The sequence below is a fragment of the Eublepharis macularius genome, chromosome 2 (genome assembly GCF_028583425.1).
Source record: "Eublepharis macularius isolate TG4126 chromosome 2, MPM_Emac_v1.0, whole genome shotgun sequence".
Taxonomy (NCBI): domain Eukaryota; kingdom Metazoa; phylum Chordata; class Lepidosauria; order Squamata; family Eublepharidae; genus Eublepharis; species Eublepharis macularius.
This window is the reverse complement of record NC_072791.1, coordinates 80876066-80891657: the sequence shown is the minus strand read 5'-3', so window position 1 is coordinate 80891657 and position 15592 is coordinate 80876066.

Here is a 15592-nt window from a genome sequence, read left to right as displayed (position 1 = left end):
CTACAATCCGTTTCCACCTTCTCAGGGGTGGCCACGGCCCACTCATCCTTCCCTAACTGTCAGAAAAAAGACACGCGTATAAGTTTTCTATTTCACCTCTAGACACCCGCTCCCCCCTTTTTAAAGAAAAACTTACATCCCGGTATAAACCCTGAATGCGTGGGGGCCCCTGTACTTTCGTAGGCTCTGCTTCCTGACCCTCTGCTGCAGCATCCATCACGCTTTCCATCTCCTCTGCCTCTTCATCACCGTCATCATCACCTCTCAAGCAACTGTATTTCTGCCAAAACGCTATTTCCCCACAGTAATCACAACACTCTGGGTACACTTCTTTGTGAGCCACTTCGACTATTTCTGTAAACACCCGCCAAGCCACTTCATGCTCATCCAGCTACAAGAGAAAAAGAAAGGCCTGTTTTTCTACTCCGTGATTCTTTCCCTTCCCCGCTTTCCTTCGGTACTTACCCCCTGTACTAAAAATTGAACACACTCTGGTCTGTCAAATTTAGGATCTAGTTTCTTCCCACATTTTACATCTCCTTTGCAGGGCACTTCGCAAGGAGCCTGCATTTCTTCCACGACCACGAACCCCTTCAGCTCTACAGGTTTCATTTCTTCCACAGCCCCTATCCCTTCTAGCTCCGCAGGGTTCATTTCTTTGTAAATTTGCACCTCCTCCTCAGTGGCACAGCTTGCCCCTCAACAACACCTGCAGCAGATGCCCTCTGACTCCATTTTTAAAGAGAATCCCCTGCCACACCACACACCCCTCATTGGCTCATTTAAATTAGACTAGATACATCCTGCATAGCGGGGGAGGGGTTCACGGCGTTCCCCTCATTGGGGTGCATTCGCAGTGGTGTCACATGGCCCACCAAAAAGAAACGGAGTGACGCCACAAACCGGGCCTACCTGGCGGGGGAGAGTTACCCTAAATTCCCAAAATTGCCGCAATCACCCCATAAACAGTACCATGCCATTGAGACAAATCTATAGATGTGTCACATGCTGTCCAAAATGAAACACACCGACTCCGCACCCTGGCCTACCTAGTAGAGATGGTTTACCAAAAATCACCAAAACAGCTCAGATCGCCCCGATAGCTGTACCATGTGGTCCCCCTCATTGAGACAAATTCGTAGACATGTCACATGCAGTCCAAAAGCGCAACAATGCGACCCCCGCACCTCGGCCTACCTCGTAGGGGCAGTTTACCAAAATCTCTTCCTGAGGGCCCCCCCCCCCATCTCCGAGAAGGCTGGGCATTTTAGAGCACCCCCCCCCCCTCAGGAACATGTTTTTTACCTGTTTTTTCATTCTTTATTGAATTCAATAGAATAAGGTTACACCTGAGAATATGGAATAAGTATCAAACCGAAATTGTCCCCGAAGGCTCATTGTGGATTTCACCACAAGAAGCCATCTAAAGAAAGGAAATGATAACTAAACAGGACTGGTCAACTTAGTAGTGTTTTTGGAAGAGGCGTGTAAATTGAATTATTAGCTGAGGGTTACAAATGTCAGTGGTTCTTTTATGCACAATTGTTAGAAAGGTTTAAATTGGACAAAAAAGAATGGGGATTTCAGCAAGAGATGGCAGATTTTGAAAAAGAAATGGAAATCATATAATAAAGAAAATGTATAAACTGTTGTTGAAATTTGATACAGAGGAAGAATCTGTCAAACAAAGTGGGCATAGAGTTTTGGGTATAATATACAGATGGATCAAGATGTCAGTTAAGGGCCTCAAATTTACTTTGTGTCCCACTCAGGAGAATTTTTACAAAACAATGTACTGGTGGTATTGCAAAAATGGCCATGGGTGTCTCAAATAAATGTTGGAGATGTGAACAACAGGAAGGAACATCTTTGGTGGACTTGCAACAATGCAAAAAAAAAAAATGGTTACAAGCACATAGGTTAATGCAGATAATCTTAAAGGTTAATAGAACCAGAGTTCTATTTGTTGGATATTATGGACAATAAATTGGAAAAAGAGCACGGTATTTTTATTTTAGATATAGTAACAGAGGCATGGCTCTTATATACTCAAAATGGTAGTTCATGGAGATTGGACTGGAAAGATTAGTTGAGATGGTCAAGCTTACAGTGTTAATTGGAGATAAAACACTCTATATTCATGGCAAGTTGGAAGCCCTTTATGGACTATCTGAGAGAGGCAATGAAAAATGATTTGTGGCTTTGATTTTTAAGAATAAGGTTCTGAGATATCAAGCAGAAGAGACACTGAAAAAGATATTAATGAGCCGGCAAGCTGATTGATAATAAAGAGAGCAGTGTTGTAGGCAAGAAACTGTAACGGATTAATAATATACCTGTTATGTTTCTTACTGTTTTTACTTTGTAGATTGATTTGTAGGCCATTCTCGGGCCTTTGTAGTTGTCTTCTTGTTATATTTCACATTCTTTCTCTTGTTCATTCTTCTAACTTTCCCACAATAAAAATAAACATATTTTTTTTAAAAAAAGAACCGTGTTACACCCATTTCCATGGTATTAATTCACACGTTAAGCTTGCATAACCCCTATGGGGTGATTGGTTTAGCTGTTGCTGTTGCTGTGGAGCATAATAATAATTGATGTACTCTTATCACCTTGAATAAAATAATCAGAAATGTTGTATGTGAACAATATGGCTAAAAGTCATGTTGTGTATTGTGTTTGGTCAGTGTTACTGGGTTTGTATTGTTCTTGCAGGGCTGTTAATTCCCCAAGAAGGGGGCAGAAACATGGGTTCCTTTAGCTTCAAATTGGAAAGACTCTCTCACTCGATGGGATCTGACAAGTTGAACTGTTTACCTTTTCAAAGACATTATTGGCTGAAAGTTTCTGAATGGTTGCACTTATGAGTTTAGTTAAAGAAAAAAAATAGTTGTATTGTATTCATTGTTAAAAGTTTTTCTTAACTTACAATTGCGTGAAAGTCCTAAGCCTCATAGAACCCCCGTTACACTTGCCTTTAATTTTCCCTGCTGGAATATTAAAGATTGTAGCTTTGCCCCTGATACAGCCTGACTAATCATACTATTCAGAAGTAATCCCGCTCCCCTCCAGAAAGGATAGAGGGACAAACAGACCTAACTGGTTCCCCCCAAAAACTTATTTCAGCTGTCCCTACTCCCTCTCTTTGAGAGCTTCCCCCTTGCTTGAGGCAGCCTGGAATCAGAGAGGAGAATGTGGGACGGTGGACTGAAATGTTGATTGGGGCATTTCTGTGTACTGAATGATGGGGGGGGGGGGGGGAGAAGGACTACTTGCTCAGTGACTCCACAAAACTCTACAGCTAGCAATGTGGAGGTGGGGTGCTTCTGGCACCTGTGGGAACTTGGGGCTCTCTTAAGGACTGCTTTACACAGGGTGGGTGATAAGCACGAATTCCCCCCTTCCTTTCCTACACTGTGGTCTCGTTGGCTGAGGTTTGCCCCTCCTCTTTCCTTCCTCCAGCCGCGGGCTCCTAGCTCTAGTTTAAAACTCAGAAGGCAGCTGCGCTCTCTTACTTCTTTCTTTGTTTTCAAAGAGAGAAGAAAAACCTCCTTTTAAAAATTTGCACTGTATTTTTGCACGTTTTTATTTTTTAAAGGGAAGAAAAAAGAACCAGCGTTGAAATGGGTTCTCTGCCTCTTTCCAGGGTTTTTAAAGGCTGTTTGCATGCTTTAAAAAAGACGACGCTTGGGGTTAGAGATTCTGACTGGTAAGTGCTTAGAAGCAGCTTGTTTGGGGGAGGAAGAAAATGGCTCTCTCTCTCTCTCTCTCTGGTTTTAACCTGCCTTAGTTACCCGGAGAAAGGGTTCTAGGAGTTTTTTAAGCTGTGTTTTTAAAAAACCTCTAAAGACGACGCGGAGGGGAAGGGTAGCAAAAGTCTCCTTTTTTTCATTCCCATAGCTGTCTCTGCTGCCGGGTCTTGAAAGGGGGAGAGAGGGAGCTGAGAGAACCTCCTCTCACGCACACAAGCTGCTTTTCCACACACACCCAATTGCTGTCAAAACAACAAAAGTTTTTCCATAGAACTCCTTTTCTCTCTCTCTCCATCATTGTTATTCCCCAAAAACTTACATACAAGCCCCTGTGAAACACACACAGTTGGCTTTTCCATAAAACAGTTTTTTGTTTTTCTCTACGCCTATTCAAAATCATAAGCACACGGTGAAACACAGGTTTCCCAAGTCAAAAAGCCCACTGCCCCTCAACACACTGCCTTCTGCACCAACCACTGGGGGTGGGGGGTGGTCATGGTGCATGAATAGAGGGTGCATACAGTGCCCCTTAGGACCTATAGGGAGCTTGGGTGCTAGATCTGGTCCCAGCTTTCTACCGTAGCACCCACAAACTAAAAACCCATTTCTATGGGTCTGGGGGAGCAAAATGAGGGGTCACATGAACCAGCCAGGCTCTTCTAGGGAGCAGGGGGGCTGGTCTGCCCCCCAATTTTCTACCCTAGCACCCCATAAACTCAAAACTCTTTCCTCTTGGTCCACAGGGGCAGGCGGGGCTCGTAGAGGGGTCACAGGGAGCTGCTAGGCCCTCCCGGTCACGTGGGGTACTGCTTCCGGGGTCTAGAGGTGGGACTTCTGCCCCAGAAAGGGGCGGGGCACCTGTCACTTTTTGTGATGACATGAGGTACCCCCCTTATTCTTCTCAGAGAATCGAATCTGGGTCACTCAGATCCTAGTCCATCACTCTTGCTCTTATACCACACTGGCCTGTTACAATTGCCCTGGCTTCACAGAAGAATCTGTGTGCAAGAAAGAATCAGTGCAAAGATTTCTGCTAAATAGCTTTATTTACTTAACACTGTCTTGACAATCTAATCACTGCACCACACTGTATTGTAAAATTGTATTTATTATAACTGTATTAAAATGGTTATAAATAATATAAACTGAGAATCAGAACATTCATACACTCTATGGAAGAAAAGACAAACATGCTGGGATTTAGCACAGAATATCCAGTTTTGGTTACTGCTTAGAAGCTACAGCTATCTTAACACAGAACTGTCTACCTTCACTATTGAAATGATCAGAAGACTCTAAGAAAAGACTTTCATTAGTGAATTGAATTCTTTTATCAGCTTGATGATCTATACATAATGAATGCTTTATTCTGGTACACCAGTTCAAAACAGATGTACAGCTGAGCCAGTGCTCATGCTGACAATGTTGTAGTGGCATCCACTATGAAGCAAAATGAGCTCATCCTGCAGTTGTGACTGTCAGTTGCAGGATTATTCCTACTGTCAGATGCCATGCAGACAAGCTTACATCCACACACTTGACTTTGTGGTGACCATAACTATAGATCAAGATATAGGCAAATCCTGATCACTCTCCATGTTATGCTGTGCACCTGCTATGCCTATTGTAAAATATTTTCCAGTACTGTTATACTGCATCTTATGGTGTTTGCTGATTAACAATGGTGCTGATCCTACTATTGCATGGTTAGCTTGATGTGTGTCCCTCCCTGTTCCACCCAAGCCTTCAAAAATGGTAGATACTGTATATTTCTTGATAATACACTTGGTGTATTAGTTAATAGTTCATCTGAAGTTGTTAAATATGGCATGTAGAATAGACTGTTGATAATCAACAACCCAAATCCCCAGAGGCAACTTATGACCAGCCATGCATACAAACGTGCTTAACATGCATATTGTATCATGGGGAATCATATAAATAAATCCAAAAGAGAAAAAATGGAAAGGAAGCTCTAATCTAGATGCAATAAATGAGCTTTTCCACTTGTCACCCCAACACATGAAGAAAACTCTGAAGTACAGTTTAAGCTTCTAGAATGAGAAAAAAATACTAAAAATAAAGGAGTGAAAAAATGATCACAAATGGTGACATGGAAAAGCAATGGGGTTGGAAGTACAGTGATGTATACCAAAATGAAGCATGCAAACAGCATTTATTTTTTTTATTTGTAATGGTTGAATTGTCCATGGAAGTCATGAAATAGGCTAATAATTGTTTCTTAGATGCAGCAGTTCTTAATGCAGCTTCAATACAGCACAGATTCTTAAACATCTACTTGCCAAAGAATGTAAATCTTGAAAATGAATTGCTGATAGGAGATTATGCTAAAAAGTGTTTGTCTCACTGGGAGGTAAACAGAAAGTAGAAATAGCATTTAAGTAAGCTGTATCATAAAGGATTTGAAGGTTGGTATAATGCAGTGGTGAAGTGCCAAGCTACACAAGGTGCTGAGGATATATGATATGATATGATTTCCCATGTAATTTAGCTGCAGGGGCAAAAAACTACAGGAAGAGGCTTGATAAGGATCAGGGCCATGGCACTGGGGAAGGGGATTAATTCTTTCCTCCTGTGCTTGTTCCCTGTCTAGAATTCCCTCTCTGGGCGGTCTAAGCCCGAGCAAAGAAAAGATCAGGTACAACAGGGATACATATATTCCCCCTGCTACTAAGACTTAAGCTGTGTGTGGGTGTGTGCGTGCATGTGCTTACCATTTGGGGGGAAAGTGGCCCCAGTCCATAGTGAGGGTTCCTTCTGCAACTGCTTTTTGCAGCTGAGCTACACATTGGGGAATCTTTTCACAGATCCCCAGCATTGTATGTAGTGCGTTGTTTAGTCCTTGTGCATTAGCCTGCACAAGATGCAGCAGGAACTCTCTAGTTCAGATTTCACTGTTGCAAGTACAGTAGATGACCTTAGCCCAACCCACTCATGTCTCTCCAATGCCAGTTATAAAACTGGCCTACACTGCAGTGATTTTGTCAGGATTATTACCGTGTGGAAAACACTTCAAATACGTGAAAGGCAACCTAAATTTTGTTTGCTTAGAGAAACGACTGAAGCAAAAATATGAGTAATGTTTTAGCACTCTGGGCTGCATAACAATACTCCATCAGTATGGAAACCCACCTGCAGAAATAACACACATGTCCTGATATAAGAAGAGCCAAGTGATAAAGAATAATTGTGACTTTTGGACTAAGATGGTTTTAGTTGGTGTGGCAGTGACTATACGCAGCACAATATCTTTCTGGAAGTTAAAAAAGAATACCCAGAAAATATTACTTAAATCTGACAATACAGGTCCTTTAACTTCCTTTTTGTGCAGATTCAAGGATTTTGGCACAAGTCCAGTTATTTTATCACAGAAACTGGAAGCATTTTAAGCTGGAATTTTCAAATATCTTTGAACAGTTGCCTAAATGTTAAACAAAGAATAAACCTATATTAGGCCTGTAAAACCTGTGGCCCACCAAAGCTGACACAGCCCAAACATATTTGCTGGACTATTCAAGGGTCAATAAGTCTCTGCTGCCTGCCTGGAACTGCAAAAACAGATGGATTATTATTAAGCACTTACAATATATGGTTGATGGACTCCATCTGACTTGGTGTGTCACAAATTGAATTGACCTACTCCACAGAGCGTCTAAGTGTGCCATCCTAAGCATTGACTTCAATGGTCTTAGAAGGGTGTATCATTGTTTAGGATGGTTCTGTAAAAGCAGGGCTTCAGTTACAGGATAGATTGGATAGATATGAGATCAAGATCATTCCTTATGTTAAAGCCCCTCCCAACACAGCTTCAGGGTTCTGTGGAGCTTCAGGGTTCAAGGCTGATTTTGCTCATGTGCAAGGTGGTACCTGCAGAAGCTCCTGATCAGATAAGCAAAACTGCCAAGGTGGAGCATAGGGAGACAGCTAACCTAACTCTGGCTTCACCTAACTCTGGTTAAAAATGCATAGCTTTTTCTGTTTCTATCAGTTCAGATTCGATACTGTTTTTTGTGTGCTCGTGCACATGTAAACATGCTTGGAAAATAACTCACACCCCAGCTTTCAAGATAACGCATTCAGGAAATCTGCCCAGTATTAAGAAATGATGCCAGCCTGACCACTCATTCAGAATAATCAAGGTAGCCAAACTGGGAATACCATTTTCATCTCAGAAAGACTGGTCTTTCATGTTGACTTCTGTCAAGAGGAGGGCATCTATGAGCCTTCTACTCAGCCACTTGCTAGAACTCTGCACATGCACAGAGGCTCACCACCTTCCCAAACAGCTGGTAAAGTGTCAAGCCTGTTTCAGTTTGGGTGGTGGCAGATTACTGGAGTAAGGAGGCCCCCCTCCTCATTCATAAGAGCCAGTTTGGTGTAGTGGTTAAGAGCAGTGGGACTCTAATCTGGAGAATAAGGTTTGATTCCTCATTCCTCTGCTTGAAACCAGCTGGGTGACCTTGGGTCAGTCACAGCTTCTAGGAGCTCTCTTAGCCCCACCCACCTCACAGGGATAATAATGGCATACTTTGTAAACCATTTTGAGTGGGCATTAAGTTGTCCTGAAGGGTGGTATATAAATCGAATGCTGTTGTTGTTATAACTGCAGAGGCTCATGGCTGAACATCTTGAGTAAATGAAAACTGAACTAGCAAGAATTAAGAACATGACTAAAAGGGGTGTTCAATTCAAAAAATAACATTTTATTCCATATCAGAAAGTCAGGAAGTTCATGATTATCATTTTAATTAGATATCAGGAGTATATTAATTAAATATTGGAAGTCTTGTCAGGAAATATATTTGTTTTAATTTATATTGGGGAAATATCAGTATGCCCAAAATTGAGCGAAAGAGATAATGATGTCCTTTCCAAAATTACAAAAGGAAATTAAAACATATTTTTGAAGTGCCTACAGGCAGTGAGGGAGAGGAAGTGTATTGTTTTCAATTCCACTTTAAAGGGCCATTATTTTCAATGGGAGATATACCTGACCCCTGGACTCCGAAGGCCAGGTCTGCTACCCATTGTAATAGTGGCCTTTTAAAAAAATCTAGTTATATTTTATTAATAATTTATAGAAGACAAGACAAATTATAAGGTAACAAATTGACAAAAATTTACAAAATAACATACAGTTCAATACCAGTTACCCCAAAAGACCAGTTTGTTTCATAGTAACTTAAATGTTTTCCTCTTTGTAAAAGGATTTATTTTATTTATTTATTATTAAATATATAGTCTGCTTTCCCCGCAAGCAGGCTCAGAGCAGATAACATCACATAATAAAACCATATTAAAAGACATAAAATTCAATAGAGCTAAAATTCAAGGTGGCAGTATTGCTTAACCTAACCAAAATATCCCATGGGATGGGAACTGGTAGCTGATATTAAGTATGTCAGGGGAAACTGGGGTGAGGGGGATTCAGTCCTCCTTCAACAGCAGGAGACCAAGAAAGGATCCCACCCAGGCCCAACCTCAGCCATATGCCTGGCGGAACATCTTTGTCTTACAGGCCCAGTGGAATAGCAAATCTCGTTGGGCCCTAACTTCAACAGACAGAAAGTTCCACCAGGTTGGTGCCTGGACCGAGAAGGCATCCTTGGGGCTATGGACCACCAGCAGCAGTTTTTTGGTTGAACAAAGTGCCCTCCAGGAAACATATGGTGAGAGGTGGTTCCACAGATATGCTGGTCTCAGTCCGCTAAGGGCTTTATAGGTAACACCAAAGCCTTGAACTTGATCCGGAACTCCACTGGAAGCCAGTGCAGCTGGTGCAGAACCTTTGTTATATGTGCCTTATACAGTGTCCCTGTAAGGACATATGCAGCCACATTCTGGACCAGTTGTAATTTCCAGACCAGACTCAGGGGAGCCCTGCGTAGAGCGAGTCTATTCTGGAGGTGACTGATGCATGGTTCACTCTCATTAGGTCATCATGAGTAGAAAGGTAGGGGACAAGCTGCCTGGCCTGACCCAGATGGAAAAAGGCAGACCTGGCAACCACCGTGACCCGGGCGTCTCAATAAGGAGGCATCCAGGATCACTCCCAAACTCCTAACCGTTGGAACGGGTGCAAGCAGTGCCCCATCAAGGGTCAAAATAAATATTTCTTTAACTTTACTTTTAAAAACTGGTCTCACAGGCCTTTTGAAAATTAAAGGTGCACTCCCTGTAGAATAACAGAAGGACCTCCTAGCCCAATTCTGGATATTTCCAGTATTTATCGGGAGTGAAATCTAGGAGTTGGGAAATATCAAGAATGCCTTTCACAGTACTGGATATTGCCAATCCAACCTGATACCAGAAATACCTGGTTTTTTATCAGGTCAGCAATGTCCGATTGTCCACCCCTATACATAATTAGCTATTTACATATTCCAAAGGCAAATTCCTTTCCCTAGAGCCAGCAATTTGGACTCTATTAAAATCAAAAAGGCAGCTTTTACCCTTGATACAGTCTTATTCACACAGAAACACCCTTTTCTTAGACTCCACAGTATTTTTTCTCAACTGGACAGTTTTTTTCCAGTCTACACACAGGCAGTTTTATAAAATGAATAGATTTCATTGACCTGGGGCAGACAAATAACCCCACTATGTACTATCAGATCTGCATTCCAGAAATAACTACTCTAGTTCACTTAAAGCTTCCTCTTCCCATAGTCTGTGCTGTGTCAGCGCATTCAACCATCAAATGTCATTTGCTTCACTCAAACATACACAAATTCTAGCAGCTAAATCCCCTTGTAAAGTCTCTTCTATTCATCCCGGTCTGGCAGCAAAAGGAAAGTTATACACAATTATAAAAATATATTTCCCTTAATGAACTTTGTTCATTCTGGTCCTGAACAGAATTCTCTGTCTCATTTCTCATTTGAAATTTTTAATCAATCTGTCTCTCAGTGAGGTGGCCCTTTCTTTTCCTTGTATCGCAGGCACCTTGGTATTCCCAACTCTTAGACCTCTTCAAAGCTGCCGCCAGTTCTGCAACGGGTCTTCCTTTGCCACCTCCACTTATCACTCTTGAACTAGCTCTTGACCTAGTACGGCTCATTTTATTGTTTATTTCTTAATTTACAAAATTTATACCCTGCCTTTCTGCCCTCATCAGGGCCACCAAGGCAGCTAGCATATTAAAAAATACATACTAAAAACAAGTCTTAAAAATGCATTAAAAATTAAAACCATGCTAAAATACACATACAAAAACATTTAAAAAATAATTAAAATAATAGGGCAGGAAGAAGGGAGCACTGAGAGAACTCCAGATTAATAACAACAACAACAACTGATTTATATACCACCCTTCAGGACAACTTAATGCCCACTCAGAGCGGTTTACAAAGTATGTCATTATTATCCCCACAACAAAACACCCTGTGAGGTGGGTGGGGCCGAGAGATCTCCTAGAAGCTGTGACTAGCCCAAGGTCACCCGGCTGGCTTCAAGTGGAGGAGTGGGGAATCAAACCCAGCTCTCCAGATTAGATTCCTGCGCTCTTAACCACTACACCAAACTGGCTCTAGATTTAAGTCCTGCGCTCTTAACCACTACACCAAACTGGCCACTACATCAAACTGAAACACAAAGTCATTCACATAAGACAGCAACAGAAGGGACAGATTAGTCTTTTTTTGAGGAAAAAGTTCCAGATTTTTTGGTGCCATGACTGACAAGGTATTCTCCTGAGTTACCATTCACCTAATCTCAGAAGGTGGGGGCACCTAAAGCAGGGCCTCAGAAGATAACTATAGTGGTCCAGGTAAGTTCATAAGAGAGTATGTGTGCCTTACTCCAGAGCTTCCCTCTCTATTTTTGCTTCAGTAACTCACAGGTTTCTGAGTCCATCATGAAGGCATTCCTGTGGGGAATACCAGCTGTACGAACCTGATCTTGCTGTAGGAACCTGCTACCATCTTCATGGGGTACACTACACATTGTAAGGTGTAGATTATAAAAATACAGATTGAATACACATAGCTTAAGTCAGCTGAAACAGTTGCTAAATGTCCTTTGAAATCGAACTGTCTTGTGCACCTTCCTAAAAATAGTGACTGAAGGCACCATCCTCATTCTTTGCACCCAGAGAACTGCATGCCAAGAACTAGGCTGCTACCACAAAGAAAGAAAGCCCATGATATAGCTGTTGCTCGCCCAGTCCTAAGGGAAGACGCCATAAAGAGAAAGCTGTTTGAGAAATGTAGCTGGTGCCCGGGAGTTTACTAGAGGATGCAGTTTGATAAGAATGAAGGCCTGAAGCCATGAAGGGCTTTAAAGGTACTAACTAGGCCAGGATACCATTTTTCTTATTTCAACTCCTGCAGTGTCTTTTTCCAGTAGGTATCCAATTCTTTGGCCATTTCTTTAGCTTTTCATACAGAATGGACAAAGTCCCTTGATTCTCAGCCACTGGCTTCGCTGCTACACAAGATAGGGTCGTCACCCTCAAGGCAGGGCCAGGGGGTCTCTTGGATAATTGATCTCTAGGCTACACAACTCAGTTCCTCTGGAGAAAATGGCTGCTTTGGGGGGGGGGTGAACTCTAGGGCATCATACCCCACTGAAGTCCTTCTCCTTTCCAAACCCTGCCTTCCCCAGGCTCCACCCCCAAATCTCCAGGAATTTCCCAACCTGGAGTTGGCAATCCTAGTGCAAGCTCATCAGCTGTTTATTCACCTCACTGATCTCCTCAAACAACCCTGACTGGATCTTCTGTAACTGGACATCCAAGTCAGCTTTGACTACTCATAGATGGTGACATTTAGTCATTGTTTGCTGGTGTTCCAGGCGCTCTTCTCACTGCAGTCCTATGCAGAGTTACTCCATTCTAATCCATTGAAATCATAGGCTTAGATTGGAGTAACTCTGCATGGGATTGCAGTAACAGTTCCTTTAGTTCCTTCAGCCACCTGCTGTCTCATTTTGTCCAGAAATGCTATCATTTGCTCCATCTAGTCTCCTTCATCTGCTCCCTGTTCCTGTCAGGGAAACTGTGCTCCTCCATTCACACCAGTGTTGCTCACTCCATACTTCTGGGCACTAAGAAGCTCCAGGGGCAACGCTTCAAGCATTTAGGTTCCTTTGGCTATATGAGCACTGGAGATTTATCACTTCATGTAATATTTGTACATTTTGCTTTATTTACAAATACACAAGTGGAGTCTTTTGGAAAGAAATCAGCTTCTCGAAACAGGCAGCAATTCCCCAGGGAGTAACTCCACCTCCTGCTGCACTCCCAGTCTCATGTAACACTCATGCTAGCCAAGTTCTGAATATCCTAAACCTACAAAAACCCTAGCAACTGGGTAGAGTAGCACAAATATCTTTTTGCAAGGGTTGTGTGTAACTCTATATGAATTTCAAGGAACTGAGGATAGAAAGGAGGGGCAGGGGTTTCTTTGCCCCTTTTCTGTGACTTTATGTACTGCCACTTCCATCCTTACGCACATGCTATTGCACCATAGTTAAATGGTAATTAGGAAGCTGAGGTAGAAGTCCTTCTTTGACAGGTCTTATTGTCTATTGACTATGCAGAATGGTGTATTGCATTACACTAGAGTATGTGGCTTGGATCAGTTGTCTGAATCACCTGCTCTTCAAAACCCTGGCGTCGTACACTTATTCTGTGATTACAGCATTTATTATTTATTTTTATTTATGTTATTTATATTCTACCTTTCTTACTGAGAGTCAAGGCGGATTACATAGTCTGAGATTAGTACAATTAGTGGCAAGGACAAGGGCAGGCATTTCCATACAGTGTCAAGAACATTTCCATAAACAATGTCATGGGGTAAAAGAATATAAGTTTACAAAGATAAAGTATTAGCAAGGATCCAGTAAGGGGTTGAGGAATTGCTGAAACAGAACATAATCAATTCTAGAACTTACACTGAACAACATAAAGCGCAGGTAGGATATAGGAGTACATATTTAAAGCAACAGATAATATGTAAGGCAACATAATGGTGAAATCTGGTTTCTAACTCATTAGTGAAACATCTGGGATCCCTTTCCTACAATACCACCCTCTTTGCTGAGAGTTTTGCATTGTTTGCAGAAAGTCAGGAGGGTGGGGGCTCTCCAGACCTCAAGCAGGCCATTCCACAGGGTAGGGGCCACCACAGAGAAAACCCGTGGGCTGCTGTTGATTTCGTCCATGTACAGGCTGGCACCTGCAAGAGACCCTGTTCAGATGAGCGAAGCTGCCGTGGAGGGACATAGGGAGAGAGGCGGTCCCATAGGTATGCTGGACCAAGGCCGTGAAGGGCTGTGTATGTAATAACCATTACCATGAACTGAGCATGGTAACTGACAGGTAGCCAATGGAGTGACTGTAGGATGGGAGTGATGTTTGAGCTCCTGCTCCTATCTGATCAGGATTCTGGTGCTATGTGTGGAGTCTAGTATGAAAATGACTCTACTTTGTGGCAAAGAGTTAAACCAACTATAACTTTTGGGTCCTTCCAGGCTTGTGATTTAATGCCATTTTAGGTCTATAAATGGTTTATTTATTTTTATTTTAAAAAATTCCTAGGCTGCTTTCTTCCACTACTATAGGACTACAACAGCTCCTATGATTTATTCCTTGTAATTTATTTGTTATCTCTTGTTATTTATTTACTTCATTTATTTATTTGCTTCATTTCTTTATTATTCTTTATTATTCATTTCTTTATTATTCTTTATTATTTTATTTCTTTATTATTTTTACTTCATTTCTTTATTATGTTATTTATTTACTTCATTTCATTTATTTATTTACTTCATTTCTCCCCAATGTGGATCCAAAGCAGCTTACATCATTTGCCTCTACATTTTGTCCTCACAACAACCCTGTGAGGTAGGTTAGGTTGCAAATGTGTGACTGCCCCAGAATCATCAAGCTTCCATGGTGGAGTGGGGATTCAACCCCAGGTCTCCCAGATCCTAGTCCAGCACTGTTCATGGTGACTCTATCAAATCTAAAAATATTCTTATTCGCCACTGAAAGGTATTGAGAAAATAATTTCCTGAGCCAAAGTACAATTCAGCACATAATATTTACATTTTCAGAATGATCCTCAAGCAGTTCAGTGGAGACACCCATGGGATTTGGTTCTGCCATGTATTGATGTTCTCTATTGATTTTAACTGAGTTAGGAAAAACTTGCTATGATCAAATTGTCTCGGCATTTCTTTCTTAGGCTATTAGTACAGAACTCAGCAGTATCCCATAGGTGGCAGCAGAGATCAGGATGACAACATGTATTTCTAGAACTTGCTATTCCTACTCAAAGCCCAAGTTCCGACTACTACTAGGTTATTAAAATTGTGACAAAACTCTTGCATGGTATAGTATGAAACTTGTGTGCAAACAACCCCATTGATGTGTTTTTACTGTATGTGCAGCTGCTAGCAATTGTGATTAGCCATGGTCATATAAAACATGCAATGAATAGGATTGCCAGGTGTGAGTTGAAAAATTCCTGGAGATTTGGGAGGTGGAGCCTATAGAGGTGGGGTTTGGGGAGATGAAAGGCCTCAGTAGGATATGACACCATAGAGTCTACCCTCCTAAGTGGCCATTTTCTCCAGGGGAACTGATCTCTGTAGTCTGGAAATGTTGTAATTCTGGGAGATCTCCAGCCACCACCTGGAGGCTGACAGCCCTAGCAATGAAGTACACATATGTATAGTTGTGAGATGAGACAATTGATACACAAGTTTCACATATTTAAAATGGTACTTTTTGGTGTTTAGATCATAAGATGCTGCAAACTCCCTGAAATAGATGGATGTTGCTATTTTCAAACTGTCAGAGTACTATT